The 8,255-nt window shown below is 41.1% G+C and overlaps 1 pseudogene; it reads left to right on the top strand.

The window, feature by feature from the left end:
* Window positions 1-498: 498 nt before the first annotated feature.
* LOC141073746 (carbohydrate sulfotransferase 4-like) lies at window positions 499-4,976 on the top strand (annotated as a pseudogene).
* Window positions 4,977-8,255: the final 3,279 nt, after the last annotated feature.

Raw genomic sequence — 8,255 nt, 5'->3', positions numbered from 1 at the left:
TCATTTTGAAGACCAGAAATAGTCCTGGAGGTAGGACACTCCACAGATCAAGCATTGATAGACTACGATGGCTTAAGAGAGACAAAGTCCTGAAGGGCTTCTTTCTTTTCTTCATCTTGGGATCGATGCACAGTATATGCCTCCTCTATACAATCACTTTTTTGTTAAGGGCGTTAGCATTGGGGTAGCTTTTGTATCACAAGGGGAGTACAGACCTTCCTTTCATATTATTAATGATAAAGTATGATCGGATCAGATAAAAGGAGACCAGAATAACCCAATAATCTCAACAGGTCATTGTGCATCTTAAAATAATAAGGCAACTAAACTTCATTATGATAATAGATGTATCCGGTTGTAGGAATGTCATCTAATGAAGAAAAACTTATAATCACCACACCTTGAGTCTAAAGTTCATGCATACTAATTGGCAAATATCTAACAATTAACTAAGTACTTAAAGAAGGGAATTATCTCAGGAGCTTCCTTTAAGCATTCATTCAGTTCTCATCTACTCCAAGCCATGAACAGGTTCTTCTCCAGAACGAAGGGTTCAGCTCTACAAGGTAGAATAATTGGTTACTGTAGATAGTAAATTTGGATTTAGACTCCCAGTGCGATCTGTTCTGTTTGTTGATTAGTTTTCATTGTTTTAATTGTTTCCTGCTAAATTAGGAATATTCCAGCTTTGCTGACATGTTTATGGGCTTGAGTTGTAACCCCTTAGTGACAGGGCCAATTTTTTTAAATCTGACCCGTCTCCCTTTATGTGGTAATAACTCTGGAATGCTTCAACAGATCTCAATGATTTTGAGAACGTTTTTTCGTGACATGTTTTACTTTATGTTAATGGTAAATATATTTCTATATGTTTTGCTTATTTATAAAAAAAAAATCAGAAATTTGACAAAAATGTAAAAAAAATTTGCAATTTTCAAACTTTGAATGATTATCCCTTTAATCCAGACAGTCATACCACACAAAAATATTCATAAATAACATTTCCCACATGTCGGCTTTACATCAGCACCATTTGTAAAATGTAATTATGTTAGCCTTTTAGGAGGTTTAAAAATGTAGCAGTAATTTTTCATTTTTTTCAAGGAAATTTACAAAACTTATTTTTTGAAGGACCTATTCAGGTTTGAAGTGACTTTTGGGATACTAGATATTGGAAAACCTCCAAAAGTGATAGCATTTTAAAAACAACACCCCTCCACATATTGAAAACTGCTGTCAGGTATTTTATTAACCCTTCAGGTGATGTTAAAGAATGAATGCAAAATGGCATGACAGGAATGAAAAAATGTATTTTTACCACTTAAATGTCACTGACTTCTGAACAGGCCACTGAAGCTGGGAGACTCTAAGGCCGCTAGTTGGCTGTGAACTGCCATGGCAAACATCAGGATCACACAATCATAATCTCAGGATGCCAATGGGGTTAAACAGGAAGCCCCCACACTCAGTTAACCATTTATATGATGTAGTCAATAGTCCCTATTGACAGCAGAATCTAAGGGGTTAAACAGATATGGACGGTGACAACACTGATCGTGGCTGATGCAGCAAGTTGTCAGCTATAGTGTATGGCGGACATGCTAGTCTCTTATATCTCAGGTCAGTTAAAAGACGTATTGGCTGTCATTATAGTGTTAAACGACACGTTACTCCCTTTTTTGCCAATGGTAAAGGCAAAAATTTATGGAGGAAGGAAAGACGAATGCACGAATTTTCAGTTGGGCTCCTCATTTGTCTCAAATTGGAAAATAAGGTAAGAAGTCAATGTCCACTGTCTTCTCTTAGAACAGTGCTTTTCAACTCCAGTCCTCAAGACCCACCAACAGGTCATGTTTTCAGGATTTCCTTAGTATTGCACAGGTGATGCTATTAATGCTTGAGCAGGTGTTGAAATCACCTGTGCAATGCTAAGAATATCCTGAAAACTTGACCTGTTAGTGGGTCTTGAGGACTGGAGTTGAGAAACACTGTCTTAGAAGAGCTAGTTGTGATTTTAGCTATTCAATTTCAATATTTGATGCCTCTTTGTTCCCTGTTGATATTTTTGTCTTCAGTTTCTTGATGGATGAAATTTTAAGCCCCAATGCTCCTTGATAGTAATTATTGACTTATAATGGCATCCATCTCATTTCTGTGTTTCCGAAAGCAAAGCTTGCACGTAGGAGACAAACAGTATGGAAAATGATGTTGATGTGAACAAAGACTCATATATATTTCTATTGTATTTTTTACTTTTATGTTTTGTTGTTTGAATTGTGGAAACTCTTCTTGTTTCCTCTCCCTCACTCCTAAATGACCTCTACCCTCTCTGCTCTTAGGTTTCATGTCACCAACCATGTCCATCCATTCAGTCTTCTACTTCTGTGCACTTTTATACATAACTTTACTTTCATATCAGCTTTACAAAGTCAGTCCGGTCTCCAGGTTGCCAAAGTCCGATGAAACAAAGAAAGCACCTGTCCACGTACTCATTTTATCTTCTTGGCGTTCTGGTTCTTCATTTATCGGGCAGATCTTCAATCACCACCCTGATGTCTTTTATCTCTTTGAGCCAGGACATCTAATCTGGATGAGATTTAAAAATGAGGGTTTCAATCTTCTTCACTACGCAGTCAGAGACCTCATTCATTCGCTTTTCACCTGTGATGTTACCCCACTACAACATTGTCACCGGTGATCACCAGCACATTTCCAGCATGATTTTTTTGCAGAAAGTCGAGCTTTGTGTTAACTACCATCTTGCTCAGTTCCTCTACCACCTGAGGGCTATATTCGGTCAAAATGTTTCCAACAGTGTAAGAAAGCCACCTTCGATGAAATGGAAAAGGCATGTGGCACCTACAGTCATAGGGTCATGAAAACAGTACAAATCCTAGATTATTCTTTTCTCCTTCCACTTTTTTCGAGACCCTGCCCTCGATCTTCGGATCATCCACCTAGTTAGAGACCCCAGGGCAATAGCATCATCGAGAAAATATTTTACACTCTCTGTTGGTGATCCCATTGTGCTTAAGGAACATGACAAAGTCACAAAAGGTCCTGTCATGGCCACAATCTGCAAATCACAGGCAAACATAAACAAAATGGTCAACACAGCTGGAGATTACCTAAAGAGAAGATATCTGCTCATTCGTCATGAGGACTTGTCAAAAGAACCTATAACAAATACAAAAAAAATCTGTGAGTTTTCTGGACTTAAAATGACTCCAGATCTGGAGCAATGGGTATATAACATCACACACTTTAATGTTAGGGAAAAGAATGCATTCATGCCATTTTCTAAAAAGTCTTCAAATGTTGTTCAACAGTGGAGGAAGACCATGGATTTCAACAATGTTAAGGAGATTGAGGAATACTGCAAGGAAGCAATGGACTTGTTTGGTTACTTGCCAGTGGGTTCAAAAAGTGATCAGCAAAATATGAGCCTAGACTTTATTTCATAACTTGGGGAGGTTGATACCCTTAGTGATACAAATATGGAACTTGGAGGTGACAGTAAAATTCCGTCTTTCTGTTTCAGATTTTCGTTTCATGTCTCAAACTAAGAGGACATTCCTTATACCTGGCCACTGATGTACAAGTAAGCTGTCTGCCAAATGATTATGTAGCCCACAGCTATTCCTCAGGATTCCCCATGCAAGCTGGGCTCAGCCAACAGCAATTCTTCCCAACTTACTGATAAATTTTCTAGCTGGCGAGGTAAGGGAAACCAACTACTATCAAACCTGTTAGGCTGCAGCGTATCTCATGCATAAACAAGGATTGGCAAGGTCTAAATTCAACAATTTCACATTTTTTCCCCTGACATATTCTGTCAAGAAAGAGTAAGAACATCCCCGTGATCATTTATTAATTAGAAGGGTCAAAGCTAGAAAAGTCTGTACCCCAAAGCAAACTTTTGAATAGAGACTCTATGGTCATTGTATCAAGGATCCGTAGACTTCTATGGTCGCTGAATTATGGTAGAGGCACCCTAACTAACAGGTAGTGTAGAGCCAAATCAACACCAGGTGAGTTATTATAAAGATCAGGAGTAGATGGAGAAGAAAAGAAAGATGCTCCATATAAGACATCACCTGTAAAATGCAGAATGTAAAGGTTTATTCTGTTTCTAACCTCTGTATGGTCCTTAGCATGGTAACCTTCATGTTTGTGAAACAACAAATACCAGCATATCCTTATCATTGTATGTAAGGGGTTATACTGGGAGGTGTAAATTGCTATGATCCAATGTTATATGGCAGGTATCTATACAAGTTTGAGCAAAATATGATATTATGCATTAGAAGCTCTATTCAGATATCTTCCCCCCACTCACCCCTTATTACATACAGTGTATTTCCTTACATTTAATTTTATTTGTATTGTTGACCTTATTTATATACAGTGTGCTCTATTATTATATACCGTGTCATCCTCTATTATTACATACAGTATCCTTCCTTTACATTGTACAGCTATCTTTTCCTATTACATTCATTGTCCACCCTTATTATATACAGTGTTATCTTTTCTTATTACATACATTGTCCTCACTTATTATATACAGTGTTATCTTTTCCTATTACATACAGTGTCTTTCCTTATTATTAAATACATTAGTGAATTCTTTTTGTGCTTGTATCCGTTTAGTGTGTCTGTGATGTGGTATGTATTCATTTTTGGATGAAATGAATTGGGATCCTCGATATTGGGAGTCAAATGCCGTAGGATAGGCGATATATAAACAAATGAAATGCAAGGAGCAAATAATACAGTATGTTAGCTGTGTGTGAGTAGAGGGGATAGAGCACCATTTGTCTAATTTGCAGGAGAAAAAAAATTCCTTGTCCTGGCTCAGTATGAATCCATAGATATCTTTGGTCATTGTATTGTAGATCTTTGTTGTTCTGCGGCTGCTGTATTCTGGATATATACTGTAGAATTCTATGGTCACTGTATTATGGATCCATATATCTCTAAGGCTTATTACTTCATAGATTTAAGATTGATTTATGTCTTTTTACAATCAAATACAATTTACAGCCTACCACGCTGACCCAGAGGAAGGCAAAACCTTGAAGCAAATTCTAATTGCCCCATATTAGCGGATAAAATGTGTAAAGCAGCCCTCCTTTCATGTAAAAAAAATAAACAAGTAAATAAATTTGATATAGTGAAAAATTCCAATCTATCAAAATATAAAAATGATTTAATCCAGAGATTTTAAAATCAAATAGACAAAGGGTCAAAATTAAAAATCTGGACAAAGTTGTGGGCCAACTTTGAGATTTATAGAGCAGGTTTTAGCTAGAAAATGGAAAAAAAATTGCAGCTGTGTGTGATTATAGCCTTTATCTTGGAATAAAATGATTCATGTGCCAGTGGTTTGGTCAACACGAGTTTTATCTCTTGATTGGCCAGACTGGCAAGACGTCGACTGTGTGCTGCACAATGAACAGATGACCTCGGCCAGTTACCGGTAATTAAATGCTGTGTTAAGGTACTGTCACACTTAGCGATGCACCAGCGATCCCGACCAGCGATATGACGCGGTCAGGATCGCTGGTACATCGCTAAGTGGTCGCTAGTGAGCTGCCACATAGGCAGATCTCACCAGCGACATCGCTGGGGACGGGGGTCGCTACTTACCTGTCACACTAGGCGATCCTGCGTCCTCCCGCCCGGCTCCACGCGTCGCTCGTCTCTCCACAGGAAGCGCCGCAGGAAGCTGACGACGAGAAACAGTCCTGGACGTTCTCGCGCGATCAGCGATAACCAGCGGGGGAGCGGGTTGTAGGTAAATATCACGCACAGCGATATTGCTAGCAATATCGCTATAACGTCACAAGTTATAGCGATATTGCTAGCGATATCGTTTAGTGTGACAGTACCTTTAGGAAACCCAAACGTTTAGGAAATTTTCACTGCTCCTTTTCACGGCCACTGACGTGGATCTGCTCATCTCTAGGGGATAGCTTTCTAATTGCTTGGGGTCCCAGCAGTTAAACCATTAGTGATTCCAAGCATGAGGCTATGGACCCAGCAATTGGGCTCCGCACAACACCGTTTGTAATGTAGGGGGAGTAAAGTCTAGGAGCTCGGATGAGTCAAGTGTTCATTTGTATATAGGTGTCAAGAAAGATGGCTTGGCTATGCCAATTAATCAGTGTGTGTGTGTACAGGTGTAAGGAGGAAGAGCGGGCTGTGGGTATCTGTATTGAGCTGGGTCCGGAACTGTCGAGGCTGCGTCGCATGTTTTCTGGGGGAAGGAATAGAGGACCAGACAGGCCCCATGACCTGGGCAGCAGGGGCGTGTTTAGACAGGGAACCTGGCCGGAAGCTGAGGCAAAAGCGTGCGAAGCAACAGTTAGTCTCAGCGTGCGAGCAGCAAGGTGGGCAGCGCGCTCCGCACTCGAAGCGCCAGCGCTGTGATTGACTGCAGCAGACAGCTCCTGGTGCCACCAGCGAGACAGCTAGTGTAAGAAGCACAGCGAGCCCAATAACAGTTAAGTCGGTGCATGTGCAGAGAGCCAAGGGCCAGTTACTGGACAGTACCCTGCAGTCCTTACTGCCAGACAGTGTACCACAGCCCTTGTTTAACACCAGAATTGCTGCAGCTATTGTTGCGTTGGCTGCACAGACTAATGGACTAGGGGCTCAACAGGTAAAACCGGAGACTGCCCTTTGCAGCCAGAAGTTGGGCCTTCGTCTGTGGGACCTCATCTGTGACCACTACTCCAGCAGTTGTCTGGACTACAACCCCCAGCAGAGCACCGTCGGCTGAGGAATCTAAGGACACGATAAGTCTGATAACTGAACTGTTTTCTTCTATTGCCATTTCTTCTTACAATTTAACTGTTTATCTCCCTGCAAGGAGTTCCTTTACTGTTAAATTAAATTGCTATATTGTTAACCATTGTTCTGCCTCTCTCGTGTCACTGCATCCCGCAACCTGCTCACACGGTGCAGAAATACCGCCGGTGCAACCGATGCAACAGGGACCCAGAGGTTTATGGGGGCCCCTGCATGGCGGTTAATACTGAGGGCAATCTGGGTTGTTTCTCCGGCCCATGTGCGGCAGGCAAGGAGCGATCCCTGCAGCTCTGCTGGCTACAGGAGAAAATGGCAGCGGAGCGGATCTGCATGGATCCGTCCTCTGCTTCCTGACTTGCGTTTTCTGTCTGACATGTGCACATGCCTGTGTCAGAGAGAAACCTGTCGGTGACGATGCTGCTGCGGGGGAACGTGCGTGCGGAGAGGTGAGTGGTGGTGTGTGTGGTTTTTTAACAATACACTACCGTTCAAAAGTTTGGGGTCACCCAGACAATTTTGTGTTTTTCATGAAAACTCATAATTTTATTAATCAAATGAGTTGCCAAATGAATTTAAAATCTAGTCCAGACATTGACAAGGTTCGAAAAAAAGATTTTTATTTGAAATAATTTTCTCCTTCAAACTTTGCTTTCGTCAGAGAATGCTTCCTTTGCAGCAATTGCAGCATTACAGACCTTTGACATTCTAGCAGTTAATTTGCTGAGGTAATATGGAGAAATCTCATCCATGCTTCCAGAAGCCCCTCACACAAGTTGGTTTGGCTTGATGGGCACTTTTTGAGAACCATACAGTCAAGCTGCTCCAACAACAGCTCACTGGGGTTGAGATCTGGTGACTGTGCTGGCCACTCCATTACAGATAGAATACCAGCTGCCTGCTTCTTCCCTAAATAGTTCTTGCATAATTTGGAGGTGTGCTTTGGGTCATTGTCCTGTTGTAGGATGAAATTGAATCCAATCAAGCGCTGTCCACAGGGTATGGCATGGCATTGCAAAATGAAGTGATAGTCTTCCTTATTCAAAATCCCTTTTACCTTGTACAAATCTCCCACTTTACCAGCACCAAAGCAACCCCAGACCATCACATTACCTCCACCATGCTTGACAGATGGTGTCAGGCTCTCTTCCAGCATCTTTTCAATTGTTCTGTGTCTCACAAATGTTATTCTGTGTGATCCAAACACCTCAAACTTGGATTCGTCATAACACTTTTTTCCAATCTTCCTAAGTCCAATGTCTGTGTTCTTTTGCCCATATTAATATTTTCCTTTTAAGAGCCAGTCTCAGATATGGCTTTTTCTTTGCCACTCTGCCATGAAGGCCAGCATTCCTGAGTCGCCTCTTCACTGTAGACGAAGACACTGGCGTTTTGCATGTACTATTTAATGAAGCTGCCAGTTGAGGACCTGTGAGGCTTCA

The sequence above is a fragment of the Dendrobates tinctorius genome, unplaced genomic scaffold, assembly GCF_039654945.1.
Source record: "Dendrobates tinctorius isolate UK_male_01 unplaced genomic scaffold, ASM3965494v1 ptg000315l, whole genome shotgun sequence".
Taxonomy (NCBI): domain Eukaryota; kingdom Metazoa; phylum Chordata; class Amphibia; order Anura; family Dendrobatidae; genus Dendrobates; species Dendrobates tinctorius.
Note: the sequence above shows the minus strand (reverse complement) of the source record. Positions and strands in the feature narration are given on the sequence as shown.